Source organism: Mchenga conophoros, linkage group LG9 (assembly GCF_057382185.1).
Source record: "Mchenga conophoros isolate Kocher_MC1m ecotype Shallow Benthic linkage group LG9, M_conophoros_male_GT1.1, whole genome shotgun sequence".
Classification (NCBI taxonomy): Eukaryota; Metazoa; Chordata; class Actinopteri; order Cichliformes; family Cichlidae; genus Mchenga; species Mchenga conophoros.
Genome location: NC_140534.1, coordinates 18,701,900 through 18,726,430, shown reverse-complemented (window position 1 = coordinate 18,726,430; position 24,531 = coordinate 18,701,900). Strand labels below are relative to the sequence as shown.

Here is a 24,531-nt window from a genome sequence, read left to right as displayed (position 1 = left end):
AAGTGATTTAATAAGAAGTATTCTCTGTCCAGCGCAACTTATTGGAAGGACTGTGGAGGAGAAACTAGATTGAATACGATAAGAGCGATAAGAGAAATACTGACCCAGTTGGGAGCAGTGGTACATTTTTTGCATCAATTACTATGATGATGGTTGTTTTCTTGCATTGGTTTGCATTTTTTTTTAAATTAAATTTTTGTTGATTCTATAAATTCAGGTGGAAAGATAATGCTGGACATATTTTAAAGCAAAGGTGTTGGGATAATGTGAATATCACTGTTACATAGCTATTGGAGAAAGCAAAATAACCTTAAAATTATAGAAAAAGACTGAAAAAAATGCTGAACAACTTTTTTAAAAATTTAGCTTGAAGCAGCAAATGAAACAGGCATTTTCCAAATTTTTGGCAACGTTATCATGCAGACTGAGCTTACAAGCTATCTGAGAGCACATGCCAGGTGTTTAGCTGCGTCTGTGTGCTGCTAGCTCTATCGGCAGTTACCGTTGGGCGGTGGCCGGCTTCAACATATCGCCCAACATTGATTCGGGCTCATTTGTAAATGCAAAAAATACTCTTGATTGGTGTTCAAAAGTGAAGAATAAACTTATCGGGTTAGCTTAGAATCAAAGCCTGGCTGCTGAAATCTAGAGGAAGTTGTACTTTTACTCTTTAATGGGGGTGGGATGTCTAGTAAAGGGTGAAGTCGTCCTATGTTGAGAGAATGATGTAAGCGCCAGGACATCCAAGTATATGAATATGGATGTCTCGTCCATACAATGCTGTTTTCTGTGTTATCTAGTTTGGATCCATCTGTCTTTACATGCAGAGAAGTCAACTTGGCACCATAACAAACCCTTCATATCTCTGACATGCCTCTTAGGGTTTTTCACTGGATACCCACACAGACAGCTCATTGTTTCATGCATTTTTCCCCTCTCCCTTTTTTCATTTTGCCATGGAATGCCTGATGTGAGGACTAAAGAAGTCTTGCCGTGTTGAGCAATGTGGCAGCTCTGCTCTCTGGCTTGCCCCTTCCCCTAATTTAATTTTAGCTGCGCTGAAAATTGTTTGCGTCCCAAGCCGAACTGATAGGCCTCTGTTTCCAGAGAGCCGCTGCTGTCCAGGGCGCTGAAAACAGCCTTTGTGTGCCAGTAGCACAGCACCGAGGCTCCATAAAATATTTACAGGCTCACACCTGGTGTGAAACTACGAGAGAGAGGCCAGGGAATCAACAACACTGCCACCAAATAACTGTGAGGCCCCGGCACTATTAATATTCAAGTTAAACAAATAATCAAAGACTATCTCAAAGTTATTATTTGGTTGGGGGATTGCTTTATTCTTAACAGGTTTGAATTAAACACTTATACATCAGATAACACTTGAAATTAATGTCATGTTGTTTAAACATTGTGTTTTATCAGTCGCATGTCTAAATAAAGAAGTAAAAGAAAGTTTTTCAGGCACCAGATGGGGTTAAGTTAAAGCTGTTGGATCTACTCCTAATTTTGGAAACTCCTTCAACCTCCCCTCTATACTGCATTGGATACGGGAGCGACATCTGTAACCCTCTGAAACCAACAGTTGACCAGCTGTGTGACAGTGAGAGTAGCTGGTAATATAGCCTACTTTTGGTTCTTTTTGTTTCCATATATTACTTATTACTGGAGTGTTATGTATATGAAAACCTCCTGAGAGGCCATTACTTGGACCTTTGTACAAGTGCTGTAACCTTTGTGATGGACATTTAGAAATAGAATTTCTCCAGCAGAACTATGGTTGTTTGCCGTTTTATTCTACGAATGCCAATTTTTTTCACCAAACAATGCACCTTAACTCCAACTAGGACTAGGCCAATTAATCACATTTTATTTTCACATTACAATTGGCTTCCTGGGGTCCAACTATCATGGAAACAAGATTGATTACTCTCCTTCGTGAAGCCCGCCCTGTTGAGATTCACTTGAGCCAAGATGAAGGAAAGAGAGTGTTTGGTTATCAGAGCTGTTAGAAGATTAAAAAGTTGTATCAGTGTTTTTGAAGATGAACATAATCACTGCTGCTGTAGACCTTCTGTAGCTCGCAAGATGCAAGATTCACAGTAAAAAACACATCCTGGTTTTGGCCAAACTCCCATTTGTATCCTGGGAGTGTCCCACTGTCCATCTGTCCACAGTTCACATGCATTGCTACTCCTCCTACAGTATTGGGAAGGATTTGGTCAAACTTGCATGCAACAATCATCCGATGGGTCCTCATCCAGATTGGACTCTAGGTCAAGGTCATATATGTTGTTTTGAGATTATGGTTTTTTTTATACTACTAGAAAAAATCTGATGCCCAACAAATATGTTTCATGCAGCACTGTAATAAAATCATTTCCAGATTTTTTAAGCAGGGTTTAATTTTTCAGTCATCTTTGCATGCATAATTATACCCCAAAGGCCAATTAGGCAACAGAAAGAAACCCTTCATTATAATTTTCTTTTGTTCTGAGCAGCCTCACCTCCAATAGTTAAATCAAAGATTTACTGTAGCTTGTGTTATGCTAATAGTGGCTAACAGACTGGTAGATTATTAGCATCATGCAGATGTGTTGATGTTGATAAAAAAACAAAACAAAAAAAACTTCATCAAACAGCATAGTGTTATTATTTTTTTTTTTTTAGGTTTTTTCAGTTTCACTATTTTAAAAACTTGTTATGAGTAAAAACTGTTACTCTTGTCTTTAGGTTTAAGTCTCTTTTAATATGCATACAAACTAAAGCAACTACCAGTCGTAGGTAGCATCAGTTCCACCTTGGCTGGTTGGATGTTTCACCTCACTTTGGTCTGAGGAGTACTTCTGACATGGCACTAGGGGGTTAAACATGAGAGTGTATGTGTCATGGGGGCACACTGTCACGACCTTACGCTGTCAAAAGACCTCAAAGAGCAACTAGAATTAATAATTCATCGATGAGGAAAGCAATTATACAGGGCCTTGCTTGCATTGGGGGTGGGGGGACCCTGGGGACTCTAATTGGCCCACCTGCTCTCTTTTCTCTAAGGGGTTGGTGAGGTGACTGGATGTAAGGGCGCTGTGTATATCCGCACTGTCTTTGTTTGGATGCCTCTGGCTCTGAGCTGTACACGTGGGGGGATGGCTTTTTTTGTTGGTGTGTTGGAAGCCATCTCTGACATCCCCATATTGATGGACCACACCCAAAACCAGAGGAAGGGCTTTCCAAGCGCTCCATGAAGCTTTATTAGTATTTTTATTGGTATTTTAGTAGTATTAGTAAAATGATTTTCCTAAACAGCAGATCCTTGTGTATATTAATAATAAGTTAAATGCGATGGTTTATTTCAAGGTGTTGGGTATGTTAATGCACTTTGACTACTTCTTGGGGCTGAGGTTTTAATTAATTAATGGCAGCAGGAAGCTGCAGATTAGTTAATAGCTCTAAACATAATTAAACTGGCATACACTTGAGTAGAAAACCTTTTTTTTGGCTTCGTGTGGTCTTGCAGTAAACCCCTTTTCAGCGTCTGATGTGTGTCGGCCCACTGTCGGCTGGTCTTTCTCTCTGTCCGTCTGTCCCTTTTTCTCCTTTCTCCTTCCATCTCCATTTCTCCTTTGTGGAGAGGAATTCCAGGCTGTTGGCCCGCACAATTGCCCGTCCATTAGCATATGAAAGCAGCCGAGGGGCAGTGAGATGAGGCGGGAAAAAGGGAGGGAAGGGGAGTCATAAAACTTTCAAATCAGTTCCGAGCAGACTTCAGAACTTTAATCAGCCCCATGCTAGCACATGTGCCTCTGTGGCATGCATTTTCCTCGGGGAAATCTTTATGTTTGTTAATGAAGAAGCGCATAGTTGTCTGCTCATTTGGTTTGATGCTTGAGGTTTTACTCTCGAATTATGTTGAACTATTATGCTTGACAATTTGAGCATGTCAGTAAAAAAAAAAAAAAAGAGAGAGAAACTTGTTTATCTGTTCAACTACGTTTTTTCAGCCTGAAATGTCCGAACACTCATGATGATATAGTCTGATCATGTGCTTGTCTCAGGCATAAAATCAGTCATTCATAAGGATTTGATTCCTTGAACTTAGATCATAAGGTGGAGGATACATCTAATCATTTGTTTTCTGAGACTTTCTAGCATTCTGTCATCAACACTAGAAGAAGAAAATAATGTGAAAATATTGACATTTTCAGTATTTGATGATTTTTATATAATTTCTGTTTTTTGGAAGTGATAGGTTTGATTGACAGAGAATCCATAAATCACTGGTGTGTGTCGGTCACCCTCTCCATGAAACCCTTGTTCCTCAGTGGCTCATTTAGCTAAGATGGATTGATGAATAACTTGAGATTTTTTTCCCTCTTAGTAAGTAATTTAAAGAATTAAAACCTCCATCATGGGGTATCTAGGGTTTCCAGCACCTGGGCTGCATTCAGTCTCAAGAAAAAAAAAAATAGGAAAACATTTTATTAAATTAAACAGCACTTAAGTTATGCAAACAAGGCACTACTGGGAGCAAATCCCCTTTACTTCTAGGTTAATATCTGTGGGTTTATATATATGTGCGTGTATATACGTCGCTGCCGATTGGGTAACACTTCTGACACTCCCACGAAAGAAGAAAAAAACAAATCCTCAAATCCTGCTGCACAGCATTGCAACACATTTGAAGGAAACATGTTGTTCAACCAAAGGTTTTTGGTTTGAATGTGCCCTTCTGTGGTGGACTGACTGTACTTGGTATTCATAATAACACTAAAAGAGAGGACGGGAGGGTTGTTGACATTACTGCTACACATAATTTTGTAAGAGTGGATTTTCATACTCATCCCCAGCAGAGAACATTTTTCATGGCTCTAACTGACTTAATGTTTATGAAAGGAGCTAGAAAAGGAAAAGATTCTGGTAGTAGGCTGTAGCAGCACTCAGGCAGAACTGTACAACAGAAAAATGCTTTGTTTTTGTCTTATTAAACTGATATAAATGTCAATTCAATTAATTTCAATTTTATTTTTTTATAGCACAATATCACAGCAACAGTCACCTTAAGGCGCTTTATACTAGCTAACTGTAAGTTAAAGACAGTACAAAAGTAGAGAGAAAACCCCAGCAATCAGATGACCACCTATGAGCAAGTACTTGGAGACAGTGAGAAGGAAAAACTCCCTTTTATAGGAAGAAACATCCAGCATATCCCGGCTCATGGAGGGGCAATCATCTTGTGGATGGAAGATAGGATAAAAGACACTGTGGAAGACAACATCGTGTATTAAAGTGATGTGTTTAGCCTAGTGCAGTCCACATGCCACCATAGGAGTCTCTGCTGGGGTTTCAATAGTCCGCTGAGCTCATTGAGCTGTGAAAGATGTTGACTTGAAGTGGTAAAACATGTTGCTTTTTCTGTTTGATAAAGGTGAGCAAGCTGAAACTGACAGTTTTGTGCTTTGAAAAGGTTAGGGCTAAAAGGGTAATATTTCAAACTATTGCTTATATAAATAATTAATCAACAGTAAGTGCTGCTCAACAAGTGGTAGTGGACATTTCCAGTAAAAAAATTTATTTTCACTGAAAACTATTCAGCTATTCTTCGAAGATTACCTCCAACACCAAACTGCTCACTTATAGTTTTGGACCACATTGGGCGTACTGAGGCATGAAACCATTAGGCAATGCCTCCCACTGAGACAGGTTAATGTTTACATACTAGAAATATAAGCCACTTTTGGCTGTTTCCTTATTCACAAGGGGTTGCCATAGCAGGTAGCTCTGGGTGTGTGATTTAGGAGAGGATGCCCTTCCTGAAACAACCCCAAAGGGATACGTGTCTCCTCCCAGAACTGAAGCGAGGATCTTTTGCTTGTTAGGCAAATGTGTAAACCACTATACTATGGAGCCACTTGGTTAATGTTTACATGCAAAGGGCACTGCTTGTAACAAAACCCTGTGTGTGAAGATAGTTTATCTATGGGTGCATGAACCTTGGAGATGACAGTAGAAGCATTTTAACAGGGTTTTGTTACAAGCAGTGCTCGCTGGAGGCACACAATTGTGCTCATTTGAGCACAAAACACAGCTAAACAGCCTAGCAACATCAAATCATTCCTAAAGTAACAGAATATCATGAATCGACTTATACTTTTTTTGTTCTCGCACAAAATTAGGTCACGTCTGATACCTAGAAAGGAAACATTTGCATCCTTTGGTGTTACTCCTGCTGCATCAAACTGCCGCAAATTTGATTTTGAGTCCTCAGCAGCTGTAGTGAAAAGCCGCGTGAACAGAATGCTGATTCACCCCTTACTGCCACAATAACCCCCTCACTCACTCCCCCTCCGCACGCAACCACACAGACGCATAATCCTGCCGACATATGTACTTAGTGCTGCCGTAAAAACAAACAGGGATGCTGTTTCTACGGGTCTCTGTGGAGCTGAAAAAAATCAGCAAAACCAGCAAACGCCTCATCCTTGAAAGCGTAGACCCCTTTCTTCTTTTGAGTTTAATCAAGAGCAACAGTCTCCTAGAGGCAGAGTGCAGGATGCGAATAGGACGTGTCTGGATGCTGCTAAGACTCCTTGGCTTGGGTGAAAAACCTGCTTGGACAAGATGCAGCTCTCTTTGGTGCAATGCAGACAGGGCTGGGAGGAGCGTCGCCAGTGGGTGGAGCTGTGTGAGCATGCATGTATGTGCGATCGTGTGATTGTGAGAAGGTGCTGTTTTGTTTACACACTGCACACTGGCCTTTTTGACCGCCCCTCAGGATCTGTTGAGGTGATGTTATTAGTATCACCCATATGATGGAGAAGAAATGCTGATTATACTGATTTTTATTTGTGTGGGTTTGTTTTCTGTAAATGCACACTGTATATTTAAACTCAGGCAGCCCACTAAGAGCAGTTACGTCATACAAGACGGGCAGAGGAGGAGTGATAATCCATCTGACAGAGAATCTATAGATCACTGGTGTGTGTCGGTCACCCTCTCCATGAAACCCTTGTTCCTCAGTGGCTGATTTAGCTGAGATGGATAAATGAATAAGTTGAGATGATTTTTTTCCCCTCTCAGTATGTAATTTAAAGCATCAAAACCCCAACCACGTCCTCCTTCTCTCCTCTTCCATAAAATGGTGAGCCCAGCATATTTTTGTGTTTTCCTCACACAACCCTGAGGCATCGCAGTAAACGAAGCGCTAATTGGCTGCCGGTCCAAAGCCAGAGCACGTGATTGGCAGGCAGCACAAACAGTGCAGGCTTTACAGTGATAATGATGCCCTCTGTCCCCTATCACTCAGCCTGTGAGCACAGCTTTGTTCTCATGCTGATGAGATGATACTGCATTAGCATTCAGAGCACTTCCACACCTATGGTCCTTTGATAGCATGTCAGAGATTGGCTGATCCCTGATTTATTAATCAGCAGTGATGAATTGCAACCAAAACCAATTTGACAGTGTTATAGGGGAGGTAACAAGAGGAAGATGGGGCTAAATTTGCTATTTTTTGGCAGTCTGAAATCTATTTCACTGCCATTGTTTGTCTTCATCGCGCAAACGACATCCATCTGTTTCTCGCTCTGTGTTTTCTTTTCTTTTTTTTTTAAAAGAGGCCTGTGCATGCCAGAGAGGGTGGCTCACTGGTTGACTATGTGTTTACTGTGGTGATGGAGAATGCAGTGGACACTCCCGCTCTGTAATATGGGGCCCACAGATGATTGGAAAACCATCCGATGCGAGCAGACAAAAGGAATGGAAGTGCAAAGGGAAAGAGACACAAAATTAGAGACTGAGATCTAAAGTTGCTGTCAGGAGCAGCGAGAAGGGGCAACAATACAGGACCAGAGATGGAGTGAAAGAGATGAGGAGCACGAGGCTTTATCATTTCCAGCTGGGCCCGGGTGTGGCCATCATGGCCCGGAGACCTGCTGCGTTTACTTCTGCTCCTTCACAGTCCCTGATCCATCTGCCAAATGGCTTCTCTGTGTGTTGTTTTGTTGCTGCAGATGATCCTGCATGTGTTTGACCTAATAGTGATTTAATTCCGCTGTTGTGTGACATTATTTCTCATTGAAATTGTTCAATTTTAGGGATTTACGTGCAGACTGTAAACGTGCAGCAGCAGTGTTTGGCTGCAGTCGGTGCAGGTTCCTTGACAGAGTGATTTGTTGAAATGCACGGAAACCCAGGAACTCCAGATATGTGTCTGCAGCCTGTAAATCAAACTAGATGCTGCTGCGACATGTTTTATTATTTGTTCAGGGTCAGCTGAGGTAAAAACTGACAAGGCTGCAACTTAGTCAGCACTTCCTGTCCTGTCAGGTTACTGTGTATTCTCATTGTCATCACTGTTGTCTTGTCTTTCATGACAGGTTGAAAGACTATTATATGTACATGAATACTGTACATTGTATACGAGGTAGGGTTTTCCCACCCATACAGTTTACTTAGCCAGGCTTTTGAGGTATATTAATGGCTGCCTAAATAGATTTTGCAAGTCACTTTGTTGTGATTTGGCCCTATATAAATAAAATTGAATCGAAATTGAATTGAATTGAAAAAAATGTAAGCATCTCAGTGTCTTGTTCAGAAGTGAAGGGAAACTGACAAGTGGATTGGTGCAGTGTAAGTTGTGTGCCTTTTTGTTGGGGTGGGGAGAGAGCTGAGTGCAAAAGGCAAACTGTTAATTTACTGGTTAATCTGCGTTGCTATCCTCACCTGTGGCTACGAGCTCTGGTAGTCACTAGAAGGATGAGTTTGTGGGTAGAAGATGCAGAAATAAGCTTTCTTTTAAGCACAATGTAAGTCTCCCTCAGAGTTAGGTTGAAGAGACTCAGAATACAGCTGCTACTCCTCGACATCAACATGAGCCAGTTTAGGTGGTTCAGGCATCTGATTAGGATGCGTCCTGGAAAACCCTGGACCTGAGTGAGGCATTTTATGTCTCTGTTGGCTTGGGAATGCCTCTATGTCTCCTCTGAGGAGGTGGAGGCGGCCATGGAGAGGGAGACCTGGGCTTTTCTGCTTAGACTGCTCCCCCCTGTAACCTGGACCAGGTAAGTGGTAGAAAATGGATAGATGGGTAAATTTTAGCATTTTAAATAAATTTTCCATTTGGTCCAAAAGAGTGACCCACATTTCAGTTGCTCCTAAATGTTAACCAGGTAGCACCTGCTAGCAGCCTGACCTGGTTGCTGTTTTACTGGGTTCCTTGATGTTGGTAGTAACAGTCATTTTCTTAGAGTATCTTGATCCTGGTTGCATGAACTCCTACTCCAGTGTCATGGAGTGCAGCTGGTGAGAGCGATCCTCAGTTTGCTCTGGAGTCTCTTTAACCATAGCATGCAAAAATCAAATAGGATTTTGCATTTCACATCACATTTTTCTTTTCCTTTTTTGTTGTTTATGTTATACATTAAGCAGACCCCTCTTGTTTACGCTGGCATGCTTTTGCTTCTCACTCAGCAGCCAGACCCTGAACTTCAACAGGTAACAAACTGATGAACAATCAGGCTGCAGCCTCCATTTCCACCTATTCATGTTTCTAAAGTCGATTCATTGTGGCGATTGCTTTAAAGTCTCTCTGTGCTGGTTTTCATTTTTGCTTTTTGCTGTTGTCTTTGGGTTCTTACCAAAGTACCAGGACAAAGATCATATGCATGTCCTCATTAGCATAGGGATTTATGTTGATTTGTGGAACTGTAGCCTAGATGTTTATATTGTTAAATGGTAATTGTGAGATGATGCTTTTTGTGTCATTTTATGGAGAAACATGAAAGTAACATAACTTTTGCATTACTTTTAAGAAAATCGTTCTGTGTAATGTGCATAATACATTATTTAATGTAATGACCACAACACTGATCACAACAAACAGGGAAAATAACTCCAACTTGCCCAAACCATTATTTTTTAATGGTTTATTATTATTAGTAGTATTATTATTTTTTACCACAGAGTCAGCTGATTAATTAAACATTTTCCAATTTTATTTATATAGCATGAAATCACAATACCAGTTTCCTCTAGGTGCTTTATATTGGAAGGTAAAGACCGTACAATAATATAAAGAAAAGAGAGAAAACCCCCTATGATGACCCCCTATGATAAAGCGCTTTGGCAACAGTGGGAAGGAAAAACTCCCTTTTAACAGGAAGAATAGCTCTGTTTTATGTTGTTATGATATATGCTTTATTCAGTATTTAATATTTAATTTAAAAATGCATGATTGGGCTTCAGCCTGCTACCATAAATGAAATTTTAATCTGTGTGAAACACTGATGAGGAATGTTTTCATTAGAGTGAAACATGCTTTGGTTTTCTGTTTTCCAGTTTCCAGAAAAGTAAAGAAACACCTGCAGCTTCATTGTTTCATTATTCACTGATAATTGTGTGGAGACACTGTGTACAGATAGGATGGAAAAAAATCCAAACAGTTACGGGAAGAAAACAGGCAGCCAGATGGACGGTAAAAAAAAACCATTAGCGAAAAACTTGGCTTGAATTGACTTATATTAGGCAAACTAAATTAGAAAGCATGGATTCAATTAAATATCATAATGGCAGACTTAAAACAGTTGCTTTTGTGATCACTTTGATGGATGGCCTGTGACAGAGGGCTGTGGGGTGGTCAGTTTTGGTGCTCTGTGCAGGATTCACTTTTAGTGAGATAATGAAAGTGTCGCTGACAAGTCGTACAGCCACAGCGGTTATGAAAACACCGCTTTTAAACCAAAGTATTCGTCTCTCACCGCACAATCCTCCTCTGGCAGCCTTTTGGTGCAGATCTCGGTCGTGTGGTTTTTCCTCCTCTCTCATCGCTTCATTATTCAATTAAGCCGTAAAACACATGTTAAGCTTGACATTAACCGCATGGAGGAGCCCCTATTGGGACGAGAGCAGTAAAGCTCAACCGTGGGCTCTTATATCATGCTCTAGCGGCTGCCATGAGACTCTCGGCCTGGTTTCCATTTCGACTAGGGTGATGCTGCTCAACGGGTGCTGCTAGTAAATGCTCGTGGCTTGAAGGGTGTAGAAAGCCAGGTTGGCAGGTCTGGGGTGGATGAGGAGCAGATGGTTAGGTAGAAAAAGTGAAGGCAGAGGCAGGAAAAACACTTCAGTCTATGTGGAAGGAGACTTTTAGTTGCTGTTGATGGAGGTCAATGGGCATAATCCTAAACACTGGATGTGCAGGAGCCATTATGTGTAGGCTAACAGGGTCAAGGAACAGTAAGGCACAGAGCTGTGATTCTGGTGCAGAGATGCTCCCATTCAGCCAGCCAATCAGTCCCAGAGGGGCATCCATCCATCAGCTGAGCTCAGGGCCCCTTCGTCTCAGATTTGATTGATTGCTGTTGACTGGCACTAATGGACGCAAGGCTGCTCACAGATGTGTGATTCAAATGCTCTAATGGATGCATAGACACACAGAGAGCACATTGAATATCCCATACACATTTTTATGAATTTACACACCTCTTAGACACACTTACTCTGGGCCTTTTCTACAGTCTCCACATTCCACTGGCCGTATCTCACTGAAGGCCCCAACTGCTTTTAATCAGCCAGGTCACGAGGCACTCCAGATGGGCCTCAGCGTTGGGTGGGACTGCCGCGGACGTGGTGGAGAAGCAGGAGGGGGGGGGGGGGGGTTTCAGCTCGTAATAGTCAACATACTTCAGCCCCCTCTCCTCTCTCCTCAACATCCCCTCCCGTCCTGTATTGCGTCACCCTCCTCAGAGACCTGTGTTGGACAGCACGCACTACACTGGCCCTACGGTCTTCAGCTCATGTATTTCTAAGGCTCACACTTTTCCAGCGGTTTAAAAGCAAACATTTTCCATCATCAGACTGCATGTTCCGAGTGTTTTGAAAGGAGCACTGTGTGCCTTTGGAGAACATCATCACAGGATTTGCTTTTATAGCCTCAGCAATGATGTAGGTGTACATTGAAATGTAGTTGCTGAGTTCAATGAGTGCAGAATATCTTGATTTTGAAGACAGAGTATGTGCAGAATGTGGCTTGAGTCTCTTTAGTCCAGGAATCCGTGTAGAAATGTGGTCTTGTGGATGCTTCGCGTCCTTCTTTTGCTCAATATCAAATAAAGTTCTGTCTGTCTGTCTCTTTTTTTCTTTGCACAGTCGAGGAGCGTATCAGGTCACATTTCACTGCGTGTTATACCTGTATAACCATGCACGTGACAAATAAAGAATCTTGAGTCTTCAATTGAATGAATATCAAAGGAAGAAGTTGGCTAAGGAAATTTTGTGAAGCAAAGTGCAGATCAGTAGCCAAAAAGTGGCTGAATGAACGATTCTACTGGCAGGTGTAATATTCACTTTCCGCCTAGCAGACGAGCCATAACGACATACAGCAAGCACGCAAACACAGTGAGTAATTTTATCCATTCAGTTGGTTAACTACCACAAAAGCTGGTCTTTGTCTGTGTATCATTATGCGGTCCAGGGCTTTGATTCGCTCTGAGTTCAGTTGTGCTTTGGCACTGTTTATGACTGTTACCTGGATACTGTAGTACTAATCTCCCATTTCCTCTCTCCCTTGATGTTGAGGTGTCACATTACGGGGACTGTTGTTGTCTCATTCTCAGCTCAGGCCTGTTGGGCTGATACTCGTGCAGGCCTATCGGGCTGAAGACGTGCACTCTGGCTGAAGGTCACAACACATCCGCGCTACAGGAAACGTCTGGGATGGTCACACACACAGGTTGTTCCTCAAAGCTCACCCCAAGCAGAGCAGTTCATAACCTCATACAGAGAATGTGGGTTCAATTTACAAAATGTGGTGTGACACTGAGCTCAGTAGCAGTGATTGTTACCCTTCACTTTATGTAATTTTTGCCAACTTACCAACTTTGTCACTGATATTTCCCAATTTTCACACGCCTTCAGTGGTTTAGGATTAGGATTAGTCTTTGTTATGTTTTTTGAGGGACAGAGCATGCAATGTTTTTATTTTCCTGGCCTAAAATAGACCTTTTTATGTAGTCGGGTCACTATACAAATATGCGTGAATCGTCCATGTGTGATTAAAGCAGTCATTCAACATTTTATTTTAAGCTTGAGTAAAGGTGATGTTTTGATCATTAGCTATTGTCTGCAAACGAGGCTTTGGGAGTTAAAAGTGGTATTTTCCCGGCAAGTGACAAAGCCGTGTGGCTATTGTATAATTAGGGCAGATGCAAACAGGGAAGTCCATTTACGCAGAAATGCAGAATGTTAAAAAAACCCCAAAACATCCCACTTCCAACCATGAACATAATTGTTTTCTTACCTTATTTAAACATAATAATTATGATGGTGCAAAAGAACATCTAACCTTGTGTCATAAAGTAATGCAGTACTTGTTCACTCTCTGGCCCCTTGATTGGAGAATGGCTGCTTCAGCTTTTGCTTCCAGTTTATTGCAGTAAAGTCCTGAGGCAGCAACGCAGGGCTATAAAGTGTCTCCTGCCACTATTCCTGATGTGATTGGTGGAACATTCCTGTCAATGGGATTGACTGGGCGAGGTTTACTCTGTTTAGCAGCTGATCTTGGCTCTCCTAAATGGATTAGGAGTTGTTGTGCGTACAGAGTAGATGTTAGGTATTCTTTGACGGCTGATACTGTTACTTAAAGTTATCTGTGGCTGTATTGCTGCCAGTCTTGTCTCACTCTTACCTGCTTGATTGGTCCATGCCAATTTAGATGTCCAAGGTGCTAAATTAATGAGGTCTGGATTTAGCTGAACCCCTGCTGCTTTGCCTTTTTTTTGTCTTTGCACTTCTTCCTTGAGAGCTATTTAATTGTAGCTTTTTGCTTTTACAGCAATCCACAGCCCTCTTAGTATCACTACGTGGCAGTTTCCTACTATAAACAGGTTAAGGGTACCATTGCTACGTTTTGAACTACTTTCTCTGCTTTTCCCTCTTTTTTTTCCTCCAAAGATTAACCTTAGATTTTTTTTCTCATGTCAGTTTAGATGGATTAAGCTTCCAGTAAGCTTTTTTGCATTTGCATTAATGTAAAAAATAACCTCCAGACAGGAGACTACCACAACAATGACCTGTTTAAATTGTTGTTTAAGTATCAAAACACTGTAGGTTTGTGAAATAAACAAAGACTGTCTGAAGCCTTCCCACCTCGCTTGACTCGGTGCCTTTGTCTCTTGGCGTCTCCACTAAGACTAAGTGTCTTGTGTGCTGCTCTCCTATAACCCTTGACCTTTAGCCTTAACCTTGAAACCTTACACCATTTTACATGCCAGTGAAAGCTCAGTGTGTTTGTGTATGTCAGTGTTTTCGGCACTGTTTTCTCTTTAGTTTTAATATGTGTGAAAGCTGCACAAAAGTCCTCTCTGTCTCCTGTAGAAATCACCCGCCAGCAGATTAGAAACAGATTTAATACTTAATCACTTAACCACCATCACTGACTTCTTCTTGTACATACAAACACACCCATACACACACATACACACAAACCCTCTCCCTCCTCCCATGGTGGTGGCACAAGCAAGTGGCAGTCAGAGTGGTTTGCTTGTGAAGCCATCTGGCCTTCAATCTGGACATGCAGTAGCACCAACAGCCCTTTCTCTTTCCCTTTTACAGTAGCACATAAGCTCACACATGTGCCTTATCCCAGTATAAACAATAGATGCTGCTGAGTCACAGTTTTTGACACCTTTTATTCATGTGGACATGCAATTGTTTGTATTGTTGGGCCCCTCTTTTATATTCTTGAGTTTTGTTTTCCTTCCACTAATTCTGCTAGCCTGCTAGTCCTTTTTTCCAGGAATGGTTTTTGCTCATTTGTATATATTTGTAAACATTATTTATGCATGCTATGTTTGGTTGAATATTTTATGGTTGCTGCAAACCGAGTTTTCTTTGAGGGGAGATCGTTAATAAGCACAAAGGAGACTCTCCCTGAACTGGTTGTAAATGCTAAGAATGTTGACACAAGAAGAACGCAGCTGAAATAATGATGCTCACAAATAAATTAACCAAAATGCCAGTTTTAAAATAACTAGGCAGCAGTGTTCGCTATTATAAGCTTTAGTTGAAAGCTAAAAAATGCAGCAGAGTAACAAGCAGTGATTTATTTTAATTCATGTTTAGATTGTATATTAATGCTTAGGTCGTGTGGACAGCCCCAAGTGGGGAGTAAGGAAATTTGTGACAGTGAGACAGAAAATTTCAATTTAAAGTTCTACGACTGTGCATGGCAGCTGGCACATATGTTAACAATTACTGTCGATCCACACTTTCTTCCTCAGTTAGCAGTCACACTTCAGATCCTTTAGATAATCTGAGTATGAGCCAATAGATGAGGACTCGGAGCACAACTGTCAGAGCAGCCGGATGTTTTCCTCTAAAGTTTAGTAAAGTGAGTATAAAACTGACATCTCATTTTATGCCAAAAGAAAACTGCAACAAGCTTAACAGGCTACAAACCACAATTTGCTAAGAGAACATCCTGAAACCTTTTGTGATCCAGGCTCCTCTACGTGGCCATGTTGAAGGGATTTTACAAAGCTTCTTCAGGACCTTGAGTTGTTTGATCAGTGTGATTTGTCCAAATTGTTATAGAAAATGTGCAGCGTTGTTCCTTTATTTCATAAACGGCTACATTCATTATTTTAGCAGAGAAGGAGTCACGGTTAGAAGATAAGCCTTGTATCAAAGTGCACGTAGAAATGAGATAATGTACCAAAAACTGACTTATTCAGTTCAGTTGAATAAGTTTAAATAATTCCAAATTCAATTAAAAGTAGTGCTGTCAGCGTTAATCTCATTAAAATTATGTTAACGCCATAACTGCATTAACGTGGCAAATCTCTGTTAGCGAGTTAACGTGGATCGCCCCGTGCGTGGGGCTGCAACGAGCCAACCGCGCTAAAGCGTTGACGCCATTAAAAGTAAAATTAGAATTGCATCATGCTTGATATTCATTTTGCTACCAAAACAAAATTAGTATCACATATGCTTAAATTTTAAATCCCCAACATAGTGGCATTAGACAGTTTATTTGAAATGTTAACATTGACTGAAATCGTAGGATGGTTGCCAAGTAGTCTACATAATGTTATTAAAAAGGTTGTTGCATGAGCATAACCTTTTATTTGCAAACATTTTATCTTGTGCACGAATAGTATAAAACATTTTCATCTGGGTCAGAAAAAAAAAAAAGTGTCTTTAACCTGCATTTCACATGGAGGCCACCAGATGGCGATAGCTGTGGTTGCAAAAATTGTTCCGGGTCCTTTAGAAGTCTGCGGGAAAACGACTTTCTGTCTTTACCTCCGTAAACACTTTCATGATAAGCCCACTCACTCATTTTAGGTAAATTTGAATTAAAATGGTGATGGGGATTACAGAAGTTCTTATCTTAAGGCTTCAACATGGGACTTCAGTAAGAAATAGATGACATCAAAGTAGCCACCTCCGTGTTTTCTACTGTCCGTGAGCCAATGCTAGTTGTTCTTAAGCAAAATGGTAACATGGAGAAGGATGTAAAGTACTTCCACACCAAATTTTTACTGCACTAGTCACCAACTTTCCATTTTGCTGGCAATCTTCTGCTTCTTCTTCTTCAGCAGGTAAGACTTAACACTTGTAGGTGTCTGCTGCCTTTATCGGTTCCGGAAGAATTGTATCCTACGTATGTACACTGCTTACAGTACCTGCAGTGCTTCAGAAAACCAAGTACTGGCATGTTTTCTGAGTTTATTAGAAAGATCTCTTATTGTTTCCTAGTGTCATTCCTATTCTGATCCTCTACATCCTTGACATTAAAATAACCCAATTTTTGTTGAAACTATGATATTAATTTTGATATAAAGAACAAACTAACAAAAAAACCCTTCCAAGTTCTTGGGGGATTTGCCCACATAACTCATTATTATAGACTCTGGACATGTTTGATGCGCAAGGCATTACAGATTAAAAGTGTTTAAACATGTCTAAGAAAAGCTATTGTTTAAGTGGTTCCTGTAAAAGGTTACTCATCAGTCAGAGTGGTCTCATTTACTCCAGATTTAAAAAGTACAGTCACACAAACATACGTGGTGCTGATTTGTCGACTGTGTGGCTTCAGAGCTTTTGTCCTTCTGGACAAACATGGGAGGAAAACATTCCAGTGAATAATGGCTTGAGCTGCTCCGTGCTGTAGGGAGGGAGGTGGAAAGCTAAATAGTCTTTTCTTCAGCTCAGCTGGCCTAGGTCCTTATTACATAACTGGGTTTTGTTGGATAGATTCACAGAGAGCAGAATAGAACAGGTCTAAGAAAAGCAGGGACCTGTGTAGCTGCAGAGAGCCTGTGATGTCAGCTGAATACATGGATGCTGTTTGTGTAAATACTCTGCATTAAAAGAATGCTTTGATTCAGTATTTGTGTGATGGTCCTTCTTTGAATGAAACGAGGCAGCCTTTAGACTCGAACGGATGCTAGATGTTGGTCAATAATTCAAATGCGCTTGTTAAAACCCAGACGGACATCAAACAGCATCAGTCAGGGAACTGTTCTCCTCCAGGTGACGTCAGCGCTCAGCTGAAAGACAACATTCTTGTCTCCACAGCTAATACAGGACATTACTGTTCGGCCACACCTGCCCCGCCCCGTACAAATCCAATGTCTGTCTCTCTTTCTGCAGCAGGTCACACGAACCCTCATGAACTCCACCCTGAGCGGCAGTGCTGGCTGACGTTAGCAACAGCTATGCACGGTCCAGACCATTTTTCAGTTGAGTCCATCATCTCTTGGGGCTCTTAGTTTATCTGCAATCCCTTATTTCACCCTGAATTCATGGCCTTATCTCACTGATGTCTCCTGGCCCTCCTTTTTCTTCCGAAGACACTAACTTGGAACGTCCAGTTTCTGAACTGTTCCCTCTGTTTTTCACTGCCGCTTCTGTCACATCCTCATTCCGATCTTTTCTGGAACGACACAGCGAGAAGTAAGTCCTGACTTCCACCTGTGATTAAAGTCATGGCAAAATCAGACAAAATCACATTTGATCTTTCAAAACACTGGCATAAATCCCTAGGAGATACAAAACTACTACATCCATTCATCCATCCGCCCACTTCCTTCCACTTATCTGACAGACTGGCCTAAAAGAGTGCAGTAAAAAACAAAAGAACCAGACAGATGTTATGACTTAATGCTGCTCATTCACTTCCAGTTGTTCAGCTCATATCACTCCATTTATATTTCCAAATGACACTAGGTTAATTCAGTCTGTTCTCTCCTGCTTTCTCCCTCCTAGCAGGAGGCAGTTTATCCAGCCTGTCAAATTCATAGACTTCACAACTGCTGGCATGCAATGCTCTTTGGGTTCACACAACCTGTGACCAACACATCAAACATAAACCATTGCCATGTGGCTGTTCCTAATTTGCAACAACATATGTGGTAATGCAAATACAAAGTGATCAATTAACCCCAGCAGTGCTTTGTCTAACAATGTTTCTGGTCCTGATGCAGCTTTACGTCTTGTGCCATTAAGGAGACAAAAAGCTGCTGGTGCTGCTGCTTTTTCCCACAGTCGATTATTCATTTTCACCATCAAATACTGAATTTGTTTTAATATTTGATTATATAATTGAATCTGGAATATTTGTTGCTTTAATGTTGATCCATCATAAATCAGACCCGGATCATATGCCACCCAGCGAGCTGAGAAGTAATACCCGAACCCAATCAGCTATTAATACATATATGTTTTCTCATAAAGCTGAAATTAGACAGTGTAATTCTGTCCCAGAGATGTTTGTTTGTTTTTTTTGTTTTATTTTTACATATTACATCACATCTTCATAATGGCACAGGCTCATGTGCTGTGTCGGACTGTTACTATGCAACAACTGTGGTTTTGCAGAGCGGTCATTTTGATTGAATGCAACATGATGTCACTGAGTGACTTGCTGGGCGTGCATGTCAACGTTTAAACTGATGAAGCTTCTGCGGCTAAACTCGGCGGTCTGATGAAGTGCAGCAAAGGGCGTCGGGAGAAGAGGGGGAGTTTAGAGGACACGCCCGTTGGCAGAAAAATGAGGGATGAAAGGAAGTGGATGAAGGAGGAGGGGAGATCTGCAGTACTGTATGTTCTCCAAGTCAGGCCATGTGTATGCAGGGAAAGCACCATGGTGTTTTCCAAGGACCATCATTCCTTTCTCACACACTCTGGGCTTCCACACTCAGAGTGCTCATTTTCTTTAACTCTTCCTCTCTGTTTCTCTCATATTCTGTCTCACTATTCTCCATCACACAGTCCCTCGCTTCCTGGGTCTTAATAGTGGTGTAATTTACAGCTCTTGGTCAGACCAGCACTGTGTGTGTGTGTTTTAAAGGGCGTGTCCCACAGCCCTCATCAGTGTTGGCTCGAGTGCAGAGTGCCTCTTGTCATAACCAGTACCAGATCTGTCACATACCAGATCTGTTACAGTCCACTAAATGCAGAAATGCATTACAGATTATCTTTTATATGTTGGCGTTAGCATTAGCCAAATACCCTTAAATGTTTTGTTACCAGGACTCATCTATTAGTGAAAAGAAGGCCCTCAGCTGTTATTTTCATTATTATGTAATGAATTCAATGTTAAATTACTAAAATTACAGGGCATCAGGGCTGGGTATTAATATTATTTAAATCTCAAGTGTGATTTTGGTTTCCAGTGATTATGAAAACACGATAATTGAGATAAAATGAACTAATTTCTGTTATAAAGTTCTCATTTTGCCTGGTGTTATAATTCAAGCACACACCTTTACTTTACAGAGGTATGCTTTCACCCCACCCTAACAGCCCGAACTCACCGTCTCAGCTGAAGCCAAAATTATGGAAATTCAACCTTTAGTCAATGTGGTCTGTCTAGCGCCATGTAGGTGAACCTATGGAAAGCTGTCTTAGTCTCCAATCACCAATGGTTTCTGCTGTCAGTTGGCTGACAGTTTTGGCTCTTCATTGCTCTACTGGTTGCTGCTACCTGAGAGTCATTTTGCACCCATCTGAACCTGCAGACTTCCTGCAATGGAGCCTCGGGCTATACAGTCCTCGCAGCAGGAACAGTGAGGCATTTTATTTTATAAAATTGGAATTAATGACTAATTTTCACATTTTACAAACCCATCCAGTGGGCTGGATCAAACCTTTAGCAGGCCACTTTGACGATCCTCCTTTAGCAAGTGAATTGAAATTGTATTTGTAACTACATGTTAAACATGTCATAGTTGGTTACATTTCAAAGAAAACATGAAAAATTCATATTAGGAAGCCAAAAGCCTGAAAAGTAGTGATACAATCCTGAAAGCAGGCTCACTCCTGTTCTGCAGAGCTGTGTGTCAGTCCTCTCTAAAGTAGATGACTCTCAGCAGTAATAATTGCAATCAAGAGAATATTTACTGCTGCTTTCAGCAATGTGCTGCACGTGACAGAAGTAAACATGAGACATTGCCAGACAAGCTGAAAGTGTTCATATCAAGATGAATATTTCATATTCTGTTATGTAGTAAAGGGTATTTTTAGAGCTTGATAGCATCTCTCCAGTAGCTTATGAATTTTGAATGGCAGCTTTGAATATTTCACCAGTCGACTAGAATAGCCGGGGCTGGATGCAAGATATGACAGGCTGGGTATTTACTGAGTGGTGCAGTGACAGGTGATCGCGCGCTTCATTCTGCCTTGTCTTTTTATTAATGGTTGTCTTCTCCAATCATTCACTAATCGTCTTCCTGTAGCAGTTAAGTGTTGTTTTGATGGCATCACATGATATGATTTGCTCTAAATTAAATAACAGATGAGTTGTAGATTAAATGTAAAGCATGTGATTAGAGCTGAAAAGAATATCAAATTTATCAATTAGCCAATCAACAAGAAAAACTATTTGGCAACTTTTCAGTTACCAGTATTTGTTGTAGTGATTTTAACAAATAAAAAAGTAAAATATTCTCTGGCTCTAGTGTCTTTGGATGTGAGGATTTGATGTTACTTGATGTTACCTAATTCAGACCATCCTTACTAAGTATGCACCAATCAGTTCCAATCAATTCTGGGCTCATATGAATAGTGATTAAAATGGTAATTTGGTTGGTTAGTGCTGCACATTATTTTTTTTACATTGCTTAATCTCTCAAATTGTGCCACGATAACAAAACAAATCTTCAATGTGCATCCATTCTGAAGTATTTCAGCTCTTCATTGTGCCATAAAATTGATAATATTAGCTAAATACACTCACACTTTGTTAGGCATACCTTTCTAATTCCAGCTTGGATCCTCGTTTGCCTCTTGAATTGCCTCAGTTCTTCTTTGTATAAGTTCAACATGGTGCTGGAAGGATTCCTGAGAGATTTTGGTTTGTACATATGATAGCTTCAAACAGTTGCTGAAGATTTGTCAGCTCCACATTCATGATGCCAATCTCCTGGTCCACCATATCCCAAAGGTGCTCTTTTTTCACACCATTGTGAAAATGATGATTTTGTGGGAAAATCCAGGTAGTTCAGCAGTTTCTGAAATACTCAGACCAGCCTGTCTGACACCAACAAACCAATGCCATTTGACAGTTAACATTTGAATTGTTATACCTAATAAAGTAGCCAGTGACTATAGGTTGATAGTCATTATTTCATTTCCTATAGTAATGACAAACACACATGTGAAACAGGGTTTTGAAATCCCAATAATCCCTCATTTAATTATTAAAGTAGTTTTAAAAAGGTGCTAAGTCGGACATTCTGCTCCCATTCTCACAGGCCGTCATCAGCCCCTGTTAATCCTACATGGTTTATGTGTCATTATACGCCGCTTGAACTCCTGCTGCACCAGTTAAACCACAGTGACAGCCTGCACTACATTATCTTTGCTTTAATGAATCAACATTTTATTAAATGAAGTTTCTTTATGCTGAGCCAAGTGTGTCTGCCTGGCTGGGCGCTGTTCTCCATGTGTTGTCACCCATTACACCATCATTATGCATCCATCAGGCATGCGTCTGGAATGAGTGGACCCTCCACTCCTATCCTCCCTCCAGCAGTGTAGCCTCAAACCTCAGCTATTGGAATTCCAAGATCAGCTTACACCGTTGCTATATGCTCTCTTTATGAAGCGCACGGTGGCAAATAGGAGTAATACAACTTCTCAAAGGAGCCTTTCAGACAGCTCCAAAGCCAGAGTTTACATTCAGGGTGGACAGCTTAGCCTATGTACCATATTCCCACATTTCTGACTCAGGTGTTTGTCCGCACGTGCCAGTGACTGATTGATGATGTCTGCGCTCAGTTTCCACATGTGGGTGGTTTATGGCATTCTGGATGAATAGTGGTATCTTATGTACAGTGAATCCTGTTTCATTTTCATCGGGGTTTTTTGGTTTCTGAAGCCTAAACAGACCCTATAGAACCACATTTAATCACAAATCCTGTGTATGATGTGTTAAATCTGACCCAGTCACATCAAACTGCTCCCACAGTTAATCCCTGGTAGCATCTGCTACTGCTGTAGAGTCATTCACACCATTGCCATGCTACATGGTTAAAAATATATTGCTTCAATGAGATTTCTTCATGTCAGGTTCATCAGTACTGGTTGCAGTTGTACTGGAAATGGAACAAAGCAGATATGTGTGAAGTGGTGCATTATTCTGCATTATCCATCCATAATCTATATCCTCTTTGCCCTCCAGTGGGTCACGGGGGGTTAGTAGAAATCCCAGGTGACATTGGAAGAGAGTTTAAAGTCACCAATAATTTTGTGTAGGTATTTATTTATTTATTTTAAGGAATTTTGAGAATCACGTGGTTTGAGGACCATCTGTCCCAAAATCAGTGACAGAACGGTCGTTGTTAAGGAATAACAGGACAAACTGGGTTGACTGTGAATAAACATCCAGTCTTCTCACAATTCACTTTTTAGTTCTTTAGAAGCAAATGTCAGCTGCATGTTATGGATTTTTTGCAAGCAATTTGAACAGCTGCAACTTGCGAATGTTTAGCGACTCTGCATGATTATTTATCACTGCAAACAAATTCTGCACATTCATCTGCAACTGGAAGCTTTTTGCTTTCTGTCTGAAGTCCTCGAGTAGTATGAGTTCTGTTCAACACTTGGATTTGAGTAGATTTTCTTTGCACAAATGAAAACTTATGATGGTTTAGCTCTTTATTAGCCCATTAATAGTTTTTGGCTACACAGGAAGTCTTGAAAAATTGACCAGTGTCCACAGAGGCTAGCCAACGGGTCCCATGTTGCTTGAAACAGCTGATCTGTCTGATCATTTTAACGCTTTTTTGTTATTATCCCAACTCGTTAAGATCATCACCTTGGTGCTCAACTCGTATTCTGTAAATCTGGATAGTCCTAGACTGAAAAAAGCAATAGTATAGTGTCAAGAGTTGAGAAACCCACTCTTTTATTCTTTGCAGGTAGTCAGCCTTAAAATCTTTATGATAATGCAACACAAAAACAGGGTTGTCAGAATCTGTAGATTGTTACTTTCTGGGATCTTATTATTGCGGTGTTGTGTATGACTTTCAGCTGGAGCTAAGAGGCTCAGAAGAGAGCTTGAGGCACACATTGTCTGTTTCAGCTGTGTCTAATTGGTAGATATGTGTGTCCTTCTGCATTTTGTGTGAAGCTTGTAGTGATTACTGTGTGCCTGTCTGATAAATTATTAAGTTATAACCAGTCAACCTTCTCGTTCCAGTCCCTTTAACTGGTGAGCTCCACAAACCCAGTGGAAAACACCCAGTGGTCTACCCATCTGCTTGTCTTTATTGCTTTATAGCTTTTAATGCAACCAAGTGACATGACTGAAACACATATCCTGATTGCCCTGATTTTCCTAAAAAATAAAAAGTATATAGCTTGATTGTGTCTTACACGCTTGAGGTTACATAATCATTTACAAACATGGAATTCAGAAGAGCCAAAAATAGGGACATAAGTCTGAGATGTCTGAGAGTTAAGCAGGGCCATGTCAGACCTGCTTTGTTTGCATAGTAGCGGCGGCGGGTAAGATGATGCATGTTGACCCAGTGAGGCGGACTTCAAACAAAGGTTTATCGCACATCTCTGTCAGTCCGACAGGAGCATTGCTGTGTCTTCATTAACGCTCTGAGATGATCTGGGCCTCTTTGTCATCTCACCTCTTCTGAACCATATGGTTTCTCCCTGAGGGAAACTGCCTGAGTGAGAAGGAGAGATGTAATAATTAAACATCGGCAGCGATTTTTCTTTTTCATTCGAGAGGTGTGGGTCGGGCTGTCATCAGAAACATATTTGCTGCTTTTCTTTCTGTGTGAGAGCAGCTGCTGAGGAGTGAATGTGCAGACTACTGAATGCTTGATTGGCAGAAGCATTTGTCTGAAGGTGCCTGGGGACAATTGTCCAGATCAGGCAGGGCTCCTTCACAGGGGAGCTTGCTAATACACCAAGCTTATGCAAACCCCCCCACCCACACCCCTGCCACCCTCCTCCTCCTCCTCCTGGACCCAGGCTTTTGTCTTCAACTGTTAGTTTTTCCGTGAGTGTCCA

The 24,531-nt window shown here is 41.1% G+C and overlaps 1 protein-coding gene across 2 annotated transcripts in view; it reads left to right on the top strand.

The window, feature by feature from the left end:
• The window catches only part of arhgap21a (Rho GTPase activating protein 21a), a 101,459-nt gene that overhangs the window by 11,794 nt on the left and 65,134 nt on the right, over positions 1 to 24,531 (top strand). The window lies entirely within an intron of this gene.